This window comes from Danio rerio, chromosome 16 (assembly GCF_049306965.1).
Source record: "Danio rerio strain Tuebingen ecotype United States chromosome 16, GRCz12tu, whole genome shotgun sequence".
Lineage (NCBI taxonomy): Eukaryota > Metazoa > Chordata > Actinopteri > Cypriniformes > Danionidae > Danio > Danio rerio.
The window spans coordinates 10,822,021-10,844,503 of record NC_133191.1 but is presented as its reverse complement, the minus strand read 5'-3'; the positions used below and the strand labels follow the sequence as shown (position 1 = coordinate 10,844,503).

Genomic DNA, 22,483 nt, shown 5'->3' with positions numbered 1-22,483 from the left:
ACGCCGGGCGAACGGTTTGTTGAAATCTCAAAACAATTTTGTGCGCTTGTCAGCCAAAAGCATGTTGCACGAATCCAAAGCCAACCTTCACAAATACCATGATGACATCAAATTAGCCACGCTAGGATTGTCACGATACTGAAATACTGAAATTTTAAAAACGTCCATTGGCCGTGAAGGTCATCAGTTCACCGAAGTCACGACTATTTATTGAGTGTAACAACAGATCCAAGGACACCGGAGCGTTTTAAAGGCATCAGTGGATCGCTCGTATGTCAGCTTATAGAGAAACCAGCTGATCGACGTGACTTTTAAATGCTCCAGCGTCTCTGTATCTGTGGTTACACTAAGTAAACAGTGGTGAGTTCTACGGCCAATCACAGTCATTTCTGTTGAAAATGTGAAAACAATGGCAAATCAACAAACTTATCCACAGCGCTTGAATGTTTGCAGGAAATGGAAGTTTTTTAAATATCAGTACCGATTAGTATCGAATTTAAGTATTGTGACAACCCTATGCCATGTTCTGGTGTTTTTCCTCTTTCTGAAGCTTCGGTCAGACCATTTTGACCAAAAATTAGGTTCATCCTGAAGGAAAAGTTGAAAAGAAAGTCAAAGAGCCATGAGGTCAGAAGGAGAAAGAGACTAAATCAACTAGATGAATAAGATAAAGTGACTACAACACAAGAATAACTTCAAGATGGACGAATGTCTAATCAAAACATGAGGTATCTAAAGACTCCCAACCCCTAAAGGAGAAGTTTATAACAACACCTGGAACAGGAGAACAGAGACGACAGGGGGAGACCAGAGGGTTATCAATTCAACATCTGCTTCTCCTCAAACAACAGCCACTGACAGATTCCAGAGCAGATAAGTAAAAGAAACCGGCTTATCTATGAATGATCAGCCACAGAATATCCGGACACAAGGAGACCTGAAAAAAAAGGGGTTGTAAACCCATCACCCTGTTATTTCCAGGAATAAGAAAGGGTGGACCGGGAGGAGGGGGAGAAAAAAAATGAGAGCGAGGAGAGAAACGCAACAGCTGTTTCCCATCACATCTGCACAGAGACACGGCCATCAGCTCACAGACGCTGCCCTGCGGAGGAGAGAGACAGACACAGGGTGGTGTATGTGTGTGTGTGTGTGTGGACGGTCACGGTAGGGGTGAGCTGTAGATGAAATATGGAGGGGAGAGAGGGACTGATAAAGCCAGGGTTGGAGTGAGGCTCAGCCGCTGGAGTAACCTGCTCTGCATTCCCCTTGAGTGAGTCTTTCACTCCCTCAGACAGCTGAAGTTTCTTTCGCTCCAGCTCTCGCTCCCTTTTTCTGACACTCGGAACAAGAAGGGCCTGTGTGAGTTCAAAGATGAAGGAACCCAAAGGAAAGTGTGCAAGTGTGTGCTCGCAAATGTTCTCATCAGACCTAGCCGCAGCACTGAGGAGAAGTAGGACATCCATCCGTGCGCGAGCATTTCGAAGGAACGGCACTTCGCACAAGTGACAGAGCCGTTTTTACATTCACTCGGAAAGAAAAATTAGACTAACATTTGCGCATGAAGCAATTACAATGTCGACATGAACACAAATTGTTTCCACACGTGGCAGCTTGTATTTCAATGAGTCATAAAGATTAGGGAAATCTACTTTTCGAAAACTCACACACACACATTTTAGGGTGTGAGGTCATCTGACGGATTGGGGGGGGGGTATACAGTTTCCATGGAAACAAATGAATTACCCCCTACTGTGTGCACCCCTTGGAGTTTGTGTCTCTGCTATCCACTGGGGTGGACACACACACACGCACAGGAATTTATCTCAGCCCAGGTCACAAGTGAGAGCAAATGGCTGAAAGATAATAATGAATCAAACCGAGAGCAGATTAATCAGGTCTGGTGTTAAAAAAACACACACAACCACGAACATCTCGCTCTCACCAGCCCTCAAAGCATTTGTTGACTGATAATGACCACTACAGCACACAAACACTGCATTGTTTGCTTTGCTTTGAGTCTGACTTGATTGATCTCTCAACCGCATAGAACTGAACCAAAATATTTACTCGCCAGTTCAAAGAGCTCTTTTCTGTAGAACGTCTCTGATCTGAAACGGTTTACACACACTTGTACTTGCTTACGAGTGTAAACAGGACTAAATTAATGGCAATTGGTTTTACTGCAGACAAACTTTAAACAGAAAAACAAACAAACAGAACAACTTTAATCATGAACTTGTGGTGACATTTCTCCAACATACGAACACACACACAGCACCAGGCTCTGTGCACAATTTAACCCTGTCTAACTCTATTATAGTGCACCGGGTGTAAGGTTATGCTCAACCTGTCTCTCTTCTTCTTTCCATCTGCTCTCGTCTCTCATCATCCATCTACTTCTGCACTCCACCTTTCTTTGTGCTAATTTATTTATTCATCCATGCTGTAAATACATGCTATGAATTCTGGTAGACCACTGCTAGATACAAACTTAGCTTTAACCTTTTGAAGAATAAAAAAAAAACAGAAAAAGAAATGTATAAACTTAAATGATTTTATCTCTATTCATTCTAATGATTTTTGCGATTTATTGACCCACTTTGTATGTTTAGTTTAATAGTATTGTTTTTAGAAGCTTGCACTCTGAAACTAAAGGTGCTTTTAAACTTATGCCCCGTTTACACTAGTGCGTTTTAGCTTTAAAACGACATTTAAGATCAAAAACGATCCACGATCCACCAAAAACGTATAACACGTGACCATTCACGCATGTTCTAGTATAAACAGGAAGTATGTGTCTCGCTCGGCATTTGGTTATTTTTAGTCAACAAACACCGGTTGAACAATGAACGCAATGGCAAAGAAAGCAAGAAAGGTATTTTTGTGGACAGACAACGAGGTCCAGTTGTTACTAAACGTAACAAATGAATAACTGCACAATGGCGCCTAAAACAGACAATAGTGCAAACAACGCTTCCATTTCTGTGCCCATGTTGTCGTTTACAGTGAAGGCTGGTCTGCTGAAGCCATGTGTTTTAGTCATGTGATAGGAGCTTGATGAATAAGGGAAGGATACACAAAAACCCCAATGAGGTAGCGAATCTCAGCAGCCCCGCCTCTGTTTTCAGATGTCTCTGTTTTCCCCATCCACACTGAGACGGAGCAGCAGCATTTTAGAATGAAAATGGCCTCTCCAACGTTTCCAAAACGCTCTGTTTTCGGCGCTCGAAAACACCGGCATAGTGTGGATGGATGGCGTAACCGTAGCAAAACTTAAGCATTTTCAAACTAAAATGCATTAGAGTATATGGGGCCATAGACTTTTGTTTTTGAACCTGGTGCGTTTCCCCAGTTATCACAGTTCATTTGGCATATGTGAATCCAGCAATTGCGCTCGGATCCAAATCAATCGGTCCGAGATCACTTAAATGAGGAAAAAGAACTCTGAAGTGGATCGATTGTAGTGAGAAAGCAACATGATCAAACAAACCAGGCTATTTCACAGTGTATTATGAATATGTAATAGGCATATATGGCTATATGAATAAGAATTTGTCAAATAAAAAGTCCATTTAGAAACTTTGTCGAGTAAAAGTGAACTGCAAAGTGCAACATTAGCTGTTTCAATTCATATATTTTTTATGCACATTTTGGATAGTTTTACAAAAAAAATACATAAATAATAAAAATAATAATAAAAAATATTGGTTGATGGAAAACGTGTATAACGCGTATCGGCATGTCTGAGTAGGATAAACTTTTTTTTCAATAAGAAAAGATGCGCATAAACTACGATGGAAACAATTTTACCGAACAAATTCCAGTATGTGCATTAAAAAAAGGTCATGTGATTTTGTTATAATGATAAAATGTGTGTGAATTGACAAACCAGCATTCTTAGCACACTGTAAAACATCTGAAATGTTGTTTTGGTCATTCTAAAACGCCTTAACCTTTTTAGTATAAGTGTTCTTATATTATTAATGACCTCCAGAACTGTCAAGAGCGCCCGTGCTCTGAGTCTCATGCTTTCAAATGCCACATTGCGGTCATTGCACGTCAGCATCGTTTTCTAAGGCGCAAGAGATTTATTAAATAAGGAAAAGATTGACGCAGCTTCTCCAACCACAGCAAATTATGTTTTTACTGTTAATATTTGGCACCTGTTAATCAAGGAATGACTATTTTGTTCTCTGACTCGTGGTATGGAAACGCTGCTTTATTCACACGTTTTTTTGCGATAATCAAGTTTTGCGCATAAATTTAATTCATATTTTTGAAAGGAAAATAGTTATTGTAACAATTTTAATCCCCTTTTCGGAACAAAACAATCAATCTACAGGTGTGAATTTGTGAAAATCTTATAGATGAACAGCTAAAACAGATAAAAATATGAATTGAAAACAATATTGTTTCAATGTAGCCAATGTAGTGTAAAACACACATCTTAAAATCAACTGCGAGCTCATGTTTATATCTGAGTTCATCCAATTAACAACCGATGGACTAAAGCGAGTCCTGTCCCACTTTTTTTTTTCTACTTTCACAATAATCCATTTTACGTGTTGCAGTTTTAAAATAGATAGAGATCTGTCGCTACTTATAGTGGGCTATATCCCGACTTTACCCCCAAACCCATTTAACTTCCATAATGCAACATACTTCTGAGTGAATCGGGATATTTAATGAGAAAAAAAGGTGAGCGTTGATTTTATCATAGCAGACGGATGAATTATTCACGGTCAAACCAGAAAAGTGCATTAAGTCAAAAATAAGTTTCATTTTAATTTCACATCGACTTTAAATAACGCCTACAGTCGTCGCCTCGCCTACAGCAAATCCATAAGTACAGCCGGGGATCCAACAAGCACAAAGGTTCTCAGTTTTGCAAGTTGAGTTCCCATCAAAGCAAAAGACCGAACGAGAAAAGAAACGGGGGGATTTTAAAGAAAGCAGAATGCTAAAGTAGGGAGATTCGTTTCATCTGCTCTCTTTTCGACTCATCGGGAATGACATCAAATAAAATCTCTCACACGAGGTGAGAAAAGGAATAACCACACCAGGCTCAATAAAGGTTGTTTGAACAAATCCATCTCAAATGCGAGAAATCCATCTGAAAGGGTGGTTTGCACAGCCTCTCAGTGTGGAAAAGCGGCTTGTTTGTCAGCCACACTTCCGATGAATGTTCAAATATCAATCTTGCGCTCCCTGACACCTCTCTCCTTCTCCTCTATCATCCATCCATCCACCCATCTATTCATCCCTCTCTTTCCCTCGGCATCTAAATAAATAAACACTGTGAAGGGAGCGAGGGAGACCAGGAGAGAAAAACTAGGACACTACAACCTGGGACCCATAGACCTCCCCCACATACAGAGAGAGAGAGAGGCTGACAGAGCGAGACAGGATACCGGCTCACATTTACAAAAAAACTGAAAGAAAGGAAGGAAGACGTGTGGGGACGAGGAAGAGGAGGGTATGGATGTTCAGGAAAGAGGGATAACAGCAGGGGGAGGGATGAATCAGGCAGCGGAGGGTGGTCAACAGCACTACAGTTTATTAATAATCCATATCGGATAAATCTTTCTAGTGTTAGACTTGCACAGAGGGGGGATTTCTGCCCTTTTAAGCTGCATCTGCCTAATCAAAAAGCTCCAGTGCTAATCACTTAGAGTCGATTTTTACATCCCTCACTCGTTGCTCCGCCTGGGGCTTTTTTCCTGTTCTTTTCTTTTTCCTTCTTTCACAAGACCATGTTGCCCCGAGGGTTCGGTTATGGCACAAAAGCATCGAGCGCTAACTGAAAACAAACTTATATCATGTTAGTCTGCTCATACATATGATATACCAGCAGATGTTAAGTGTGCGCGCAAATACAAAGCAAACACAAACACACACACACACACACACACACACACACACCAAAAGATTTTAAAAACCAAGCCCTAATCACTAAGAAGCGTGCAGGCTATTTCATATCTACATGTTTGATCACATGATCTGTTTATAGAAATAATAATAACATTAATAATGATATCTGTCTGTTGTTTGTTGTCTAGTATGCATGTTCTGTTTGACCTTATTTTTTTGTACATAATTTGTCTCAGTAAATAATAAATCTCTTTGCATAATAAAACAAAATAAATAATATAAACCAACCGAGGGTGTCATGGTGGTGCAGTGGGTAGCATAATCGCCTCATTGCAAGAAGGTCACTGGTTTGAGCCTAGTATGTGAAGTTTGCAAGTTCTTCCAGTGTTGGCGTGGGTTTCCTCTATGGGTGTTTCCCAGTAATGGGTTGCAGCTGGAAAGGCATCCGCCATGTAAAACATATGCTAGATAAGTTGGCAGTTCATTCCGCTGTGGCGACCCCAGATTAATAGAGGGAGCAATGAATGAATAAATAATCCAACAAACTAATCAACTTAACCCATTTGGTAACACTTTATAATAACTACACACTGTGAATCATTTATTAAGCACCAGCAAACAGTGAATTCATTATCTGATAAGCATAAACTCTCTACATTACTAGACGTTAGTAAGCTGTTTATAATTGCAGCTACAAATGCTCTATTCTTGCCTCATAAGCACATCTATAAAGTGCTTAATGATTGTACTTTCACAATTTGTGATTGATTGTTTGTTTTCTTACTAAATTAAGTTTTACATTATTTACAAGCCATTTGCACATAGGTTAAGATCATTCAGAATGAGTTAGTAAATGTTTAATAAACTATTGAAATCAACGTTTATTTATCTTATTATTTAGGCATATAGTAATAGTTACTATACATGTTAATAAACGCGTTATTAACACAACTTCATGCAGTTTTGTGACCTAATCTAAAGTGACGACTATTTATGCTTCGTAAATCCCTTATAAATGACAAAGCTTAGTATTAAATTGACAATAATCTTAGCAATCCTATCAAAAAATTCTAATTATTGTAAATATTAATCATTGCTGAATAATTCTAGTGTCAAAATATAATATAAAATTGGATAAAACAACAACAATATAGTAATTTAATAATATGTTATGATGCGACATGTCGATGTTATTTAGCGATGTTTAAACTGCACAGTAATTTTATTAATTTATTTAGTTAAGATTGGAAAGATTTATTTTTAATATGATACAGTTTTATTTGTGTATTTTCAAATAAATAGAAAAAGTCGTTTGTATTCTTTTTTTTTTCATGTTTAGAACAAACTGAGACTTTAATAGTCATTTATAAGGGATTTTAAAAAAATGAATAGTGATCACTTTAGATTAGGTTACAGAACTGGATGAAGATGAGTTAATGAAGCATTTACTAATAAACAAATTAACCATTAGTATATGCCTGAATAAAAAAATAGTCATTAACCAATTACTTATGTGTTCTGAATGATCAAAAAGCCACCAGCTATGCTTAAATTTAATCGTAGCAAATTACTATGACCTTTTATGTGAGGCTGCTTTGACACAATCTACATTAAAAAGCGCTATACAAATAAAGGTGAATTGAATTAAATTAAATAACTGGTTTGTAAAAAATACAATATTTACTTTAGTATTGAAATATTAATCATTAGCAAAGTATGAAAACACACATATCAAGCACATTACACATGTGCTTATAATTTTTAAAAACACAGTATTTGTAGCTGTATTTATAAACAGCTTACAAGCGAGTAATGAGAATGTAGAGAGTTAATGCTTAACAGATACACTATTTGCTAATGCTTATTAAGTGGTTGATAGTGTGTAGTTATTAAAAAATGTTACCAATAAATTTATTTTTAAAAATAATTAATTAATTTAATTAATGTTTAGGTTTAGCCATTTTTGCCATTTACACACTACTATTTTAATATTTAAAGTCATTAAGTTGTATTTTTTTTAATCGAAATTAAGCTCACTTTTCAAAATTGACAATTACATATACGTTTTGGTTAAAAAAATCTGCATGTGATGGTTTCCAAAGTCGCACAGGTTAAAATGACATCCAAAAATGTGCCACCAATAATTATAAACAGCAACGCTCATTCCTTGAAACGACCGTAGCGAGTACGCTTCATTAACAGCTTTAATGAGAGCTCACTTTAATTTAGATTGGCCCTACAAGTTGCGTTCTCTTCCCATAATGCCCTTCGAGGGCACAAAAATGCTATTTGGAATTCATCCATGTGTCAGCGCTTTTTTTTTTTCTAAATTCCCCATCATGCTTTGCTTCTAAGGGAGCACAAGGTGCCATAAAAAGCAGAGCGAGCTTGAAAACTATCCATTCACCCTTCATAAGAGTGAGAGCAACATTTTCTGCTGTCTTCATTCTTCGGTCCTCTGGAGAGCAGAGGAAGAGAAGGGTGGATCCCCCGACACCGCCATATCACTTACCTGTATGAATGGACACGGCTGAGAGAACAATGAGGGGCTTTCTTTAGTCTGTCTCTCTCACACACACACATACGCACTTGTTTGAAAGGCGGTGTGATCCTAGAAGAGTTAGGGGACAAACACAATGGCTTCTCTGTTCCTGCACGGTCACCATTTCATGTTCCCTTCACCCATCACCGGTGAACTGAACTGCGACTGACAGGTACTGCATGGTAATGAATAATTATGTGTCATTTAGAATGGAATGCAACACAAACAATATAATAACGCATCTACTAACTTCACGGTGGGTAAGTTTGGATTCATTCTAGCGACTCGGTTCACATGTAGCAATTTAACAGATGCTTAGGTCACGCTTTATTTTAAGGTACAATTCTTGCTATTAATAAACCACCAAGTATAACTTTTGCCTCAATAAACTTCTAATTTGCTGCTTATTAATAGTTATAAAAGGTAGTAGTCTAGGGAAGTGGCCCCCAATTGGTACCGGACCACACAAGAAATCATTAATTATTTCAGTTTTGTCAATTACCTGAGTCTGAATGTTTTTATTTTGGAAAAATCTTTTATTTTGACAAATGACTGTATTCTCTCGGTTACATCTCCGTCATTTGAGTGCCAAATTTTAACTCACAAGCTAGCAAAACGAGTAAGAAACAGACGATTTTGAAAAGTTTCTTTACGAAGAGGAAAAGGCCCAGCGATGAACCCAAGGAATGAATCCACGACCCATTTGTCAACAAATCAAGTAAAAACAGCATGTCTGTGCAAAAAGATCAACTGCTGGAGATTGCAAATGAGGGCGGCCTTAGAGACCGTTCACACATTCTTTTCTGCATGCAAGTTCGTTATTTCCTATGGAGGCACGCGGCTTGCGAATGCATATTGGGAGTGATGCGCGCAAGTGGCGCTACACGTTCGCACATTCCAAGCGCACGTAGATGAAAACATCTCTTTTCAGAATGGCGCGAGCGCACCACGAGTCACATGACAAGAACTGACTGAACGGCTTCATAATTCGTATGGAATACCCACATTTCTCAGACAAACACAGAACAACCAAACACTGCAGTGCTCAGGGCTCCAGCATAGTTTTGTTTTGTCAGCTTCTTATCCTCTAAGAAAATTTTTGATGGTCGCCTATCAATCTAGATACATAGACCCCACCCTCACCCGTGAGCCATGGTAAAATGGGGTATGTGCACACAGACTTTTAATTTCAGTCAGCCAGCCCCAGGGCTTCTGATTAATTGTCATCCCATACAAGAAATGCTGTGTTTAAGATCTGATTTCTTTAGATTAAAAAACTGTGATCTTCACTGCCTGGCTGAAATACGTAATAAAGTAATCAGACCAAACAGGAAGCACTGCTATAAAATATATTTTTCTGCTTCATTTCTTTAAAATATGGAAATTAGTTTAACATCCCATTTTACATAAATCATGCGGAACATGTACTATATAAGTTCTTAATAAGCTACTTGTTAATAGCGAGAATTGTTAAACTTAAGTGTTCGCAACATTTTTATTCAAAGCAACTTAAACATGAAGAACCTTAACAGTAGGGCTGGACGATATGGCAAAAATTCAATCTCGATAATTATTTTTCATTCTGAACGATACCAATACATATTTCGATACAAGTTGTTAATGCTTCCAGCTTTAAAAGAGTATCCCAACAACGACTGAAGCCACAAAGATTAGACGCTTCATTGAATAACATTAGTTAGTAAACAAACAGTTTACACATTTTTTTGATGATTTCTATTTTTTGTAATATACTAATTATACTAATGTTATTCAATATAAAATATAATATTCTGAAGAACTGTAACTGACATGTTACACAGTACACAAACAAAAATATACTTATCGTATTTTCTAAAAAATAAACAATTACAGATATACCTTTAAATAAATAAATGATTTACTTACTTAAAAATGGTAAATACAGTCATCATTAAAATAAACAACAGCAAATACAACTGGCGGGAAAGTGAAAAGAGCTAATCTTTAATATCAACACAGATTCCAGTAGTTGCATATGTCTGATGTGTGATTGGCTCTTAGATCAACGTAGAGTAAAAGTGTTCATAGCTTATCGTCATTATCGACAAATTTTAAAGCAAGTCGATATTATATCGTTTATTGGCCCAGTCCTACTTAACAGCCAAACAGGCTGCTTCAGATTCATTGGAGGGGTGTGTGATCATAGTCTATGAAATCATAGTTGTCATTTTAAAAACCTGCTAACATTTTATCAGTGTTGCAGACAGGGGCGTTGCTAGGGTCAAAAGTTTTATTCACAACAAAGCCACGTGTACTTTTTCCACTAATAACAAAGCAATTTTTCTCAACCATTTCATTAAATTCTGGACTTGACTTTCTCAGACTATTGAAAAAAAGAAAACAAGCCTAAATATGAAATCAAAACACTTATGCATTCATCAAACGCCCAAGTACACTTTAATTACTCCAACCTCTGTCAAAAAATAGATTTATTTCGCTCATTTTCCATTTCATCTTCAAAAACAAGTCTACTAAAAGTATATCCCTGTGACGAATCATCGAATCTAAGCTTAAAGCAAATCTAGCTAATGTGTCGCCTACTCAGAATCTATTATTTGTTTCACAGATGTCACTAAATCCTCTCACCGACTCCTACAGGTATTTTGACCTTTTAAGTGAATCACAAAATGATTTTCTTAGCCGTCTTGGTATGTGTTCTTCTCTATTTCACTGGCTTAACCTTCACAAACCAAGTAATGTGACAAGAAAAGACGACTGGGAGAAGGAAAGAGAGGTCAGACCCAATTTTAAGAAAAATGGTGAGAGTAGAAGCGAAAATATTGGACCTTCACCTTCATTTAGAGGATAAAAGCAAGGACGGCAGGAGGAAGAGAGAGCAAAGCATGACTGCATCCAAATATTAAAGAGAAATAGACTGGTTGCATTTGGAAGAATGATTTTACATGAAAGCTAAATCAGGAAAGAGAATCACGCCTGGGTTCTCCTGTCATAATAATAACCACAGAAACACAGTCGGCCAAAACGTCCTCTGACTTGCAGGAGAATCGGCCGGATTTAAGTCCGCAACAAGCAAAAAGAAAGGGCAGAACAACAACAAAAATGAGGAGGAGAAATAAGAAGAAGGGAATAATGAGGAGGAAGGTTGCTGGAGAGTGACAGACTGATCGTTTCAGCAGCGAGACAGACCTGTTAAGTGGACTGAATTCTCAAGATGGAAGAAGTGAGAAACAAGGGATAAAGAGGAAGATGGAGACTGGTGGGAGGATGGACTGCACTCGTTTGTTAAATGGTTGACAGGAGCAACCGAATAAGACAAAAACACCACACAGAGAGGAACACAATGAGGATCAGAGGTCGGAACGAAGCTCAACCACCTGCTTTGGAGAAACAAAGAAGATTGTTAGGCAAACCAACCCAACAATGTTAAAGAGACAGCTCACCCAGTCATTTGCTGACCCCTCATGTCATTCATGACACGGGTGTTGGTCATTCTCAAAAAGTAAGTCTACTAGTGAAAATACCTATGGCTCCTAACTAGGGTTGTAACAATATACCGGTATGACGGTCTACCACGATTTGAACATGCACGATTATCATACCATGAACAATTGCACATCAACGGTTTTAACCCTTAAAGACCGAGACAGCCGCCCGCTGCTAAAAATAAGTATTGCTCTTAAATGTTTAATAACTTTTGATCCGCTGATCTGATTCATACAATTCAAAGATTGACATAAAGAAGAGAATCGCAGCTTTCCAGTGCTGTATCACATAACATTCACGGACTTTCAGAGGCTCCGGAATCAGTGCGGTTACGTCATCAAAATTTGACAACGCTGATTTGACAAAGAAACGCTCGTCACTGTGTCTCCGGACAAACCAGACATGATACATTGATGCATTGTCCCTCCTCCATGCCCAGATTGGTTCAAACTCGCTATATCACAACCAATAAGCATAGGTTTTGCTTTTGTTTGTGGACCAACAACGAGCCTTTTGAACAAAACGGAATGAGAGATAGGCATACATTTATGCGCGGCTAAATAAAACGCAAAAAAAAAAGTTTTGCATGAAATAATTCTCATTCTAAGTACTTTTGCATGCACAGCAGCACAGAAACATGACAAAACAGTGACACAGCAAAGACGAACTGCTGCTCTTGCTGTTTTCAAAAGACGCAAATGAAGGTGCAGCTGTTTGTCTGCATTGCAGACAACCAAATCCATATCCACAGACAACCATATCCATGCTGGCACATAAAACCCAAGGATGTTCCATATTGAATTTAGTTTCGTTATGTAACTATTTATAGGATAGTAAATATTTATATCTATTTTTTTACTGAGGATTTGCACCATGTTTATTTGGACTTTATTTGGACTTTGACACATTATTTATTATTTTCTTTTTTTTTTTATTTGTTCATTGTAAGTGGTGTTGTTTATAGTAACTGAAAATATATTATTTGGAAAAAGTCAAATTTGCTTCATTGTTCTATTATTTTGTAACATTTGTAACATACCATATACCGCGAAACCGTCAAACCGTGGTATTGTTTTAGACGATTATCATACCATAAAAAATTCATACCGTTACAACCCTACTCCTAACAATACATTGACATCCTATGAAGCAAATTTGATTTGTACAATAAACTGAATCTCATTAACAATGACCACCCAACAAACACAACAATATTACCTTTCAAAACCTTTGTATGGTTTAATAGTGTGGCTAATTCTCAATATGTTGTGGTATAATCATTAGGTGTGTTATTAAGAGAGGACAATATATTAGACTGTAAGCAGTGTTGGAGAGAAAGAGAGGGGTGGCATGAAAAACAAACCCAGGATGCCCAGAGCGCAATGGCACTATATGTCGGCACAATGCCCATAAGGCTATCGGCAGTGGCAAGTGTACATGCTCTACTGCCCTTTTAAAGGTTATTTGCTAAAGCACTATCAAAGCTATCAATTCATAAATAAATTTGTTGAAAACCTGAACTATATAGAAAAATTAAATGTTGTTTTCAATCACGTGATTCAGGTATTGTGCAAAATACATCGAGGAAAGTCCATATTTTTGCAAATTTCAAAGGAGATATAAATAGAAAATAACCACATATGTTGGGCATGATCCTTACATAACGAAGAGGGCTGGGATTTCTACTGAACTCAAATATATTTGCCTGTCATCGAGGTGATAGATACTGTATAAGCTATTACGTTACATGAAAGAATACTACAGTAAATACTATAGTGTTTGGAAGCATACTAGTAGTAATTATATTGTTGCTGTGGTACAACACTACTGTAGTAATAAACAAATTAATCAATATGCTTCAGTTTTCTTCGCTATAATTTTACACAATCACAATGCTAAACAGTTTACACTAACATTACAGTATTTATTACAGTTTATCAGTTTAACATTCATTAACTGAGAGTTTTACACATTATAAACTTTACTATGTGGTTGAAAAACATGCTTATTATAAATTACTCGGATGCGGATATCTTCTAGACAACACAAAATAACTAATGAAAGCATATAAAAGCGTGGACGCAAAGTCTACATTATTTATCTATTTATTTTTGTTAGGGGAAAAGTGCTCCACAATAATAACAATCTAGTTTTGTCGCAAGCGTTCCATTTGTTTTTTTGTTTTGTTGATGAACTTACCATCAACATTCACCGCTGCTGCGCATCTCGATGTTCATGTTACAGTTGTTTATTCTGCCAAAACGCCAGTAAAGAATTGGTTTATAGCAAAGCAAGAAGGAGATTTCATTACATGGCAGGGCACGTTATTGACATTCTCCTGGATTTTGCATATGTGTGGTGGTGTTTGCATCTGATTTTTATATAACACATTAACATATTCATACTAATTCATCACTAATTGAATTATTTGCCTTAATCTGAATTAGACAATAATATGATTAAGGTTTACTTGAGTTGCTTTTTGAATATTCACTTCATGATCCCGTTTTACATGTTACGCCCGATTCACATGGAGCTTCAGCGTCAAAGCTTCGGCGTGTCTGAAGTTTGGGCTGACGCAATTGTCATAGTAGTGCCAGACAATAAAGTCCACAACCAGCTACTGTCTGAGCTGGCACAAAGCGAACTGATTGGCTGACGCTCCCGTTGGCGCTTGAAAAGTTGAGAAATTCCCAATTTTTGCAGTGAGCAATGCTGCTGAAGCAGTGCCGACGAACCCACAATTCCATTCGGCAAGGCTTGATGTCATCAACTCAAAGTAAATGGGAAGCGTTGACGCTGACGCTTACGCCCTATTCACACGGGGCTTCAGCGTCAACGCTTGACTGAAGGCGTGTCTGAAGTTAGAGCTGAAACGATCGTCATAGAAGCATCAGCCAATGAAATTCAGTCAGCAATAGGCCACTGTCTGAGCTGGTGTATTTGCATACAGCGATCTGATTGGCTGACGCTTCCGTCGGCGCTTGAAAAGTTGAGCTGGTCCCAACTTCTGCAGCGAGGAACGCTCCTGAAGCGGCGCCGACGGATCCACAATGCAGTTCGGCAACGCCTGACGTCACCCATTCAAAGTGAATGGGAAGCGTTGACGCTGACGCCCCGTGTGAATAGGGCGTTAGTGTGAATGGGGCGTCATGGCACATAAATCGATTAACGTCATTGCATCACCACTCTATCCAACGTTTCCTCCCGAGTTTCATGTAATTTTTAAGTTTCATTTTTAAATTTTTCAACTTTAACTGCAGTTTAGCAGCTTCACTTTGATTCAGGAACATTTCATTAATGTTTGCCTACTCCACATGTCTTAATTCAATTGTTAAGTTGACTTTAGTCGGATTAAGGTAATCAAAATCATTGTTTAAATTGGTAGACTCTCAATCAAAGAAAAGTATTAGTGTCCCCGTAAACATACTCCACGATTCAATCTTCTATTTAGAGTGAACTGTTCCTTTAAATTCTCAGCTCTCCGAGAGTCATCTAGACGAGCTCCAGTTCTCCTTGGGAGACCAATCTCTGGAGAACTTCATCTGGGAGATTCGCACAACCGTTCTTGGTTATTTCACAGTATTCCTTCAAATACACTGACCTTCTAAAACACTACAGAGAACATACACTAGCGTTCACCAAAATGTACCCAAAAGAACTCACAGGAGACGGGCAAAAATTATCTTAAAGGTCATTGCTGTTTTTCCTCTGACAGCTCGCTACATTGGGCATGCTAATGACATTAGTGTTCTCCGAGGAGCGCTGTGCCGCTCACGCTTACAGGAATAAGATAATTCAGTTCACTCTGCCTGTGCTGTACTTACTGTATCTGGTCTGGGATGAGGCTGCACAAAAAAAGTGAGGCCATTTCTGGCACAACACGCCATAGACTGGCACAAAATTTTGCAGACCAGGTGCAAGGCGCTCAGGAAGAGGAGGAGAGGAAACGAGAGTGAAAGACAAGGGCAAATAGGCACTAACGCCATCGCTAATCACAACCGAGCGCTCGGATTAAGAGTGCAAAAAAGATTGACAAATTGACAAAAAAAAGAGCAAAGTAAATAAAAAGGAAATGAAAAGATAAGTCATCAGATCAGACGTCCTCTGGAAACGAGGGACTATTTTTCACAATGATGTCAGTCGGACAGGGCAAAGCCCTAATGTCTTCAATAAGCCGTGTCGACTCGCAAGGGCATCGCTGGCCTTGCTGATCAATAAGGGATCAATAGAGCAAAGCCTCTCTTCCTTGTCTGCCTCTGGCTAGTGACTCCAGATGGACGTACTGAGGACAGTGAGAAAAAAAGAGGGGGGGCAGAGGAAGGACAATCTTTTAAATAGTATCACAGACACTTCATAAAAGAGCGAGGGAGAGAAACCAAGGCTAATAAGAGGGAGATTGTCTCCGGCGTGATTTGTGCACATCGACTAGGCTACCGAAGGTCACATTCTTATTCACAGGCGGAGTTTTTAATTTTCCTTTCCACGAAGCATAACGTGTAGCATAATGACATAATTAATGACTAAAGGCTCATTTACAGCAAGAATGTGAACTGTAAATGTAACTACAGCGATATTAAGAGTCCACACCAATGTATGTGTTCGTTCTGTTTTTTAAAAGTGCATACAGATTTGTCGTCTTTAATGCAGGATGGAGTCTAATTGGCTGTCAACATTATTATCATTCATCAGCAGATAAAGCGATTCCAATGATAACATTGCTCTCTGCTGATACAGCTAAGGTGGAATCTGCTTTAATCTTATATTTTATAATTACTATAACGGGTAATATCATTAATATTGTTAGAATAACAATGATATTTTTTTCTCCAATGCTAAATGATAAAATCATCTTGGTTCTAGATTATTTAAAGTGGTAGCTGACATAACTACAGTGTACACTTATTATGTTTTCATTTTTAGGTGTTGATGCTTGATTTTTTTATTTAAACTGCCTTAAAGGGATTGTTCGCCAAAAATTTAAATAAACTAGCCTTCAAGTGGCTTTAAATCTTTAGGAGTTTCATTTTTCTGTTGTACATGAAAGAAACTTGGATAGTGAATACCTGCGGCCAATAGCTACGTTTCCATCCACCAATTTTTATGCACATTTTGAAGATGCACATAAAAAAATGGTGGATGGAAACGCTAAGATGTGCATCCATTTTGAAAATGCGCATAAACATGCGAATAACTGAATAGGATAAACTTATCATTCGATAAGAAAAGATGCGCATAAAGATGCGATGGAAACACTTTTACCGCAGAAATTCCAGCATGCGCATTAAAAAAGGTCAAGTGGTTTTGTTATAGGAGATCATGTGATGAAAAAAATGTATGTGAATGGATAAACCAGCAGGCTGACCGCACTATTAAACATCTAAAATGTTGTTTTGGTCATTCTAAAATGCCTTAACCATTACACTATTAGTGTTATTATATTATTAATGACCTCCAGAACTGTCAAGAGCCTCTGTGCTCTGCGTCTCAAGCCTTCAAATGCCACCACACAATCATGCGTGTCAGAATTGCCTTCTGAGGTGCAAGTCATCCATTAAATAAAAAAAAGATTCACGCAGCTTCTCCTATTGCTGCAAATTCCATTTTTACCGTTGATATTTGGCGCCAGTTATTCAGGAAATTATACAATTGTTCGTTTTGGAATATTCGCACATGTTTTATGCAATATTCCAATATTGCGCATAAAGTTGATTCGCATTTTTGGATGTAGACAAAGATAGTGACATCCTGATAGAATCTATGGAAATCAACAACTTCCAATTTTTAGCATTCAAAATAGCTTCTTTTATGTTCATCAGAAGGTAAACTCAAACAGGTTTGTAACAAATGGAAGATAAGCAGAATCACTTTAAATCTCCAAACATGTGGCCAATCTGGGAGTCATTAAAAGCATGCATGCATGTTAAATGACAGTAAAACAGAGCATGGTAATGCTAGACTGAGACTCTTTTAGAGTACAAGTACACAAGTCTTAATGTAATAAAACTCTGCATTGAAGGGTTCATGTCCTGCTTATGCTATGCAGTCGGACACGTCTTTTCCCGCAACTTCATCTCTCCACACTCTACTGTGCCCAGTGTGTGAGGGCACTTGCATCGACAAGTCTGAAACCACCAGCATGCTAAATTCATGAGAAGCACGAGTGTGCTTTTAAAAAATCCTTAGGAATCAAAACCACTTTTACCCCGCTCATCTTTCTCTGAGTGAACCTCTTTTTAGGACACACACACACATACGACTGAAAGAAAAGAAGTCTTTCAGTTACTTCATCATCTGGTGCTTCTGCCCCATATGATTTAGCATATCTGCATGTGTTAGAAACACTCTGTTGGCATCTCATTTCAATGTAACAAGTACCAAACAGGCAATTTTCTTTATAATACTGATTATAATAGAGAATCTGATGTTATCCCAGTTTGATTAGGTTTACTGAATCACATTGGCTGCTCTTTTGTTTTTAATTCACTATGACATGAACGGGACTAAACTGGTTGTGTCATAACATTTTTGTATGCAGCCTCCGTTTATTCCACAACACTCTGAATACAGCCTGCAAACTTATATTTACACTGTAAAACAAGCTGGGTTACACACAATTCCTTTAAGTTGTCCCAACACAAATCGATTAAGTTAGCGTAATCATTTTACAAACTGAGATGGATTGAACATAAACCAATTAAGTTGTGCCAAAAAAAAACCCCTAAGAATTGTGTTGTTTCAACTCATTTTAAATACGTGGTCTGAACAAGCAACAAAGCATTTTGTGGATAGGCATGGGCCGGTACAAGATTTTGACCTTATGATAACCTTGAATAAAAATGTCTTCATGATATCCCGGTATTGTGATCACTGCTCTAAAATAAATTCTTTTTAAATGCCTGGGTGAAAAACAACTTTCTTTCATCTTTGAAAACAATTTATTCTATTATTTTGAAAGAGTTTTTATATTTTGGAACAGTAAACATGTCAAGTGAATCATTGACTTCTTCTGTTTCAAAAACACAGACTTTTTTTTTTTATTTATAATAGCATCTTTGGATTTTTTTTTTCTGCTGAAGATACTGTTGTCCTTTAAAAAAAAAAAAAAAAAAAACTTACAAATTACAAAACATTTTGCCGGTTTTAAAACCTGGACTTTTCCCAAACCGCAATAACCTTGACAGTTATCCTCCCATGACTAGTTGTGGATGTGCAGAATAGAGCTTCTTGGACATTCTACTAAATATCTACATTTATGTGCCACAGAAAATGAAAGTTAGTGAGAAACATGAGAGTAAAATGTTCAATTTGGGTGAACCAATCCACTAATCTGAGACGGTTTCTTTGAAGTTCACGGCTAACCAGAGCTGAGTGAATAGATAGATGAGCTACAGCCTCCCAAAAACCTTCAGGGTTGCAGCATTAATCATAAAACTAACTGGATCACTTTCTGTCTGGAGGGGCAGAACACTCATCATGTCCTATTCCTTTTTATGCCATTTGGCTTCCTTTTCAAAGAGGCCAGATCTGTGGTCATTTTCCCTATGAGTAGACATGACCTACTACAGCAATCTGGCAACCTTTAACATTCCCGAATCAAACTGGCAACCACAAACCACTATTCGGACCAAATGGCTGCTGTCCCCTGAAGGGTCACTGATCTCTCAGCATGCGCTCGGACAGGGGGCTAAACTCGACCAGCATGGGATGTGATAACACGCTGCCTTGTGTCTCGCTGTTTTTTTCTGCATCGGGAGCGATTTCTTTCTCCGCAAGATCGCATGGCACATCTCGAGGTAAACCAAAGCAGGAGCAGAACACCGTTTTCTCGTTTCTCCCTGCCACTTTTGTTTCACTTCTCACCCTCTTGTCTGAGCCACAATGGTCGGTTGGCTTTCCATCACCAGGCGCAGGACTAAAATATGAGCACCAATTAGCCGGACATATCAACCCCATGAATCTCTAATACCATAAAAGCATTCTGAGATCTGACATCTGCTGAAGCTGGGAGAGCGGAGCGAGAGGAAGAAAGTGACAAGAATAGAGCGAGGCATTCAGAAAAGGATTCTTGAAAGAGCCTTGTCCTCTAAGTGCTTTGAGGACCAGTTGAGATTCATTTTAGCTCCACTTTCCATAGAAAAAAAAGAAAACGAGAGTCTGAAAATAACCCTGACCACAAAACTTACTTACATCGAAGTTCACAATCACTCAAAAGTCAGACGTGGCTATCATCGTATAGAGAAAGCTTTGCGGGAAACCCTCCCGTGTCCGTATTAGTGCAGGTAACGTTAATTACAAGGTCAGACATTGATTTCAGCAGACTGCATTCCCAGAGCTGCATGTCAAACACAGGCTTGCGACAAGTGTTAAAAGCTTTGGTTCCCCATCCACAATTCCCCTTCACCTACCAGCCTTATCTTTACAAGCAACCAGAATGAGATCCACAATCACTGACGGCTCCCTTCACCAAGACACAGCTACAGGTCTCTAGACAACTGAATTAACAAGGAAAAACCCTCACTCTTTTTAGGGGGCTTTCACATCTGTAGTTCACTTCATTTGGTCCGGACCAAGGGCAATAAATGATACATTGTTGCATTATCTGCCGTCTTTGGGTCGTTTTCACACCACACTGCTGGCTTTGGTCCGAACCAGTTGAAGCGAACCAAAATGCAGTCATCTGACAAAATCCACACCTCTCATTGGCTAGATGTTGTTGAACATATTTCCCAAACTGCTTATTGATTGGTCAGAATTCACGTGTGGGAAAATGCCAATGAACTGAGTAAACAAAACCGGCAGACACAAACTGTCGCTTTTACTCTGGAGGGACGACTGCACTGACTGATTGCATCCCTGCTTTAGACAAACTATACATTTCGAGAATGAAGCACGCCGGCGGCTGGAAAACAATGTTCTAATGCAACTTAGCTAAACTGCGACATGGTCATCTTGTGGAAATATTACCAACGATCCATTAGGTAAGGGTTTTCCCTCTCTCTATCTGTTTTTAAAGCGCTATCAACAAATATATTTTCTCCATATCCCATAATGCATATCGCATCAGCCTACGGCAGCTGAATTGGTTTAAAAGGCGTAGTACTTTTTGCATTTGGAACAGTTTTAGTACAGATTATATTCTCACCACAAACGAACCGCTCCAGGGATCTTTTGAAAGCGTATTTGATCCGTTTTTGGTGCGCACTAGAGTACAATTGCTGCATTCTCACCTGCCTAAACGAACCGCAACAAAAGAGAAAACAAACTCTAGTGCGATTCAATCGAACTAAATAAGGCAGGTGTGAAAGCACCCTTAAAGAGGGTTCCTTATTGGTGTCTAGTTCTTTAAAGGGCACATAGTTTACCCCTTTTTATGATTTAATTTTAATATTATGGTTTTTCTGATTGTGTCAGTATAGATTCAGTTCAACACACAGTTCAGATTTTTTTATTATAATGTGTTAAAAAGTGTCATTTTGGGGGCGTGTACTAGGGTTGGGCCGGTTGACGGTGCCATGATGTGCTTGCGCTTTCCTCAAGCTTTAAGATGCGATATGTGACTGACACGTCTAAGAAATTACCTGGTTCTGCAATACATCATTCTTCCTGTAAGTAATCCCACACCACAGATGTTGAGTTTGTTTGGGCACCAGTTCCTCCTGTGCTGCACTTATCATCCCCGTTTATGGAGGCTATTTGTCCTTAAGCTCAGGCCCAGTTTACACTAATGTGTTTTAGTTTGAAAATGCATAAGTTTTGCTATGGTTACGCCATCCGTCCACACTACGCCGGAGTTTTCGAGCGCTGAAAACGGAGCGTTTTGGAAATGTTGGATTAACCGTTTTCATTCTAAAATGCTGCTGCTCCGTCTCTGTGTGGATGGGGGAAAACGGAGACATCTGAAAACGGAAGCGGGGCTGCTGAGATTCGCTACCTGATTGGGGCTTTTGTGTCATTGGGTATCCTTCCCTTATTTATCAAGCCCTTATCACATTACTATAACACATGGCTTTAACTCTACCGGAAGACAGCAGACCAGCCTTTCAATGTAAACAACAACATGGACACAGAAATTTAGGCACCATTGTGCAGTTATTCATTTGTTACGTTTAGTAACAACTCGACTTCGTCGTCTGTCCACAAAAATAGCTCTCTTGCTTTCTTTGCCATCGCGTTCATTGTTCAACTGGCGTTTGTTGACTAACAATAACCAAATACCCAGCAAGACACATGCTTCCTGTTTATACTCGAATGCGCATGCCCAGAGTGCGCGAATGGTCACGTGATAAATGTTTTTGGTGGCGTAGTGTGGACGAGACATGTTCTGAAATGCTAGACGAAACGCTAGTGTGGACGTGGATCGTTTTTGATCTAAAACACACTAGTGTAAACGAGGTTTTAGTCTCATGTTCTTGAACTCTGGCTTGGCACACTGCATTAAGATTAGTTCAAACAGCATACTGCAGGAGAAGTCAGGACTAGAACACGCAAAAAAAACATGCTGTAAGGCGATTTAGAAATCAGACAAGTTTAAATACTGATTTCGAAAAAAATTCAATTAATCAAACAGCCCTAATATCTCATGTA

General features: G+C 38.6%; 1 protein-coding gene across 3 annotated transcripts in view; it reads right to left on the bottom strand.

Annotated features, from left to right (window-relative positions):
* The window catches only part of si:ch73-22o12.1, a 79,933-nt gene that overhangs the window by 51,414 nt on the left and 6,036 nt on the right, over positions 1-22,483 (bottom strand). The window lies entirely within an intron of this gene.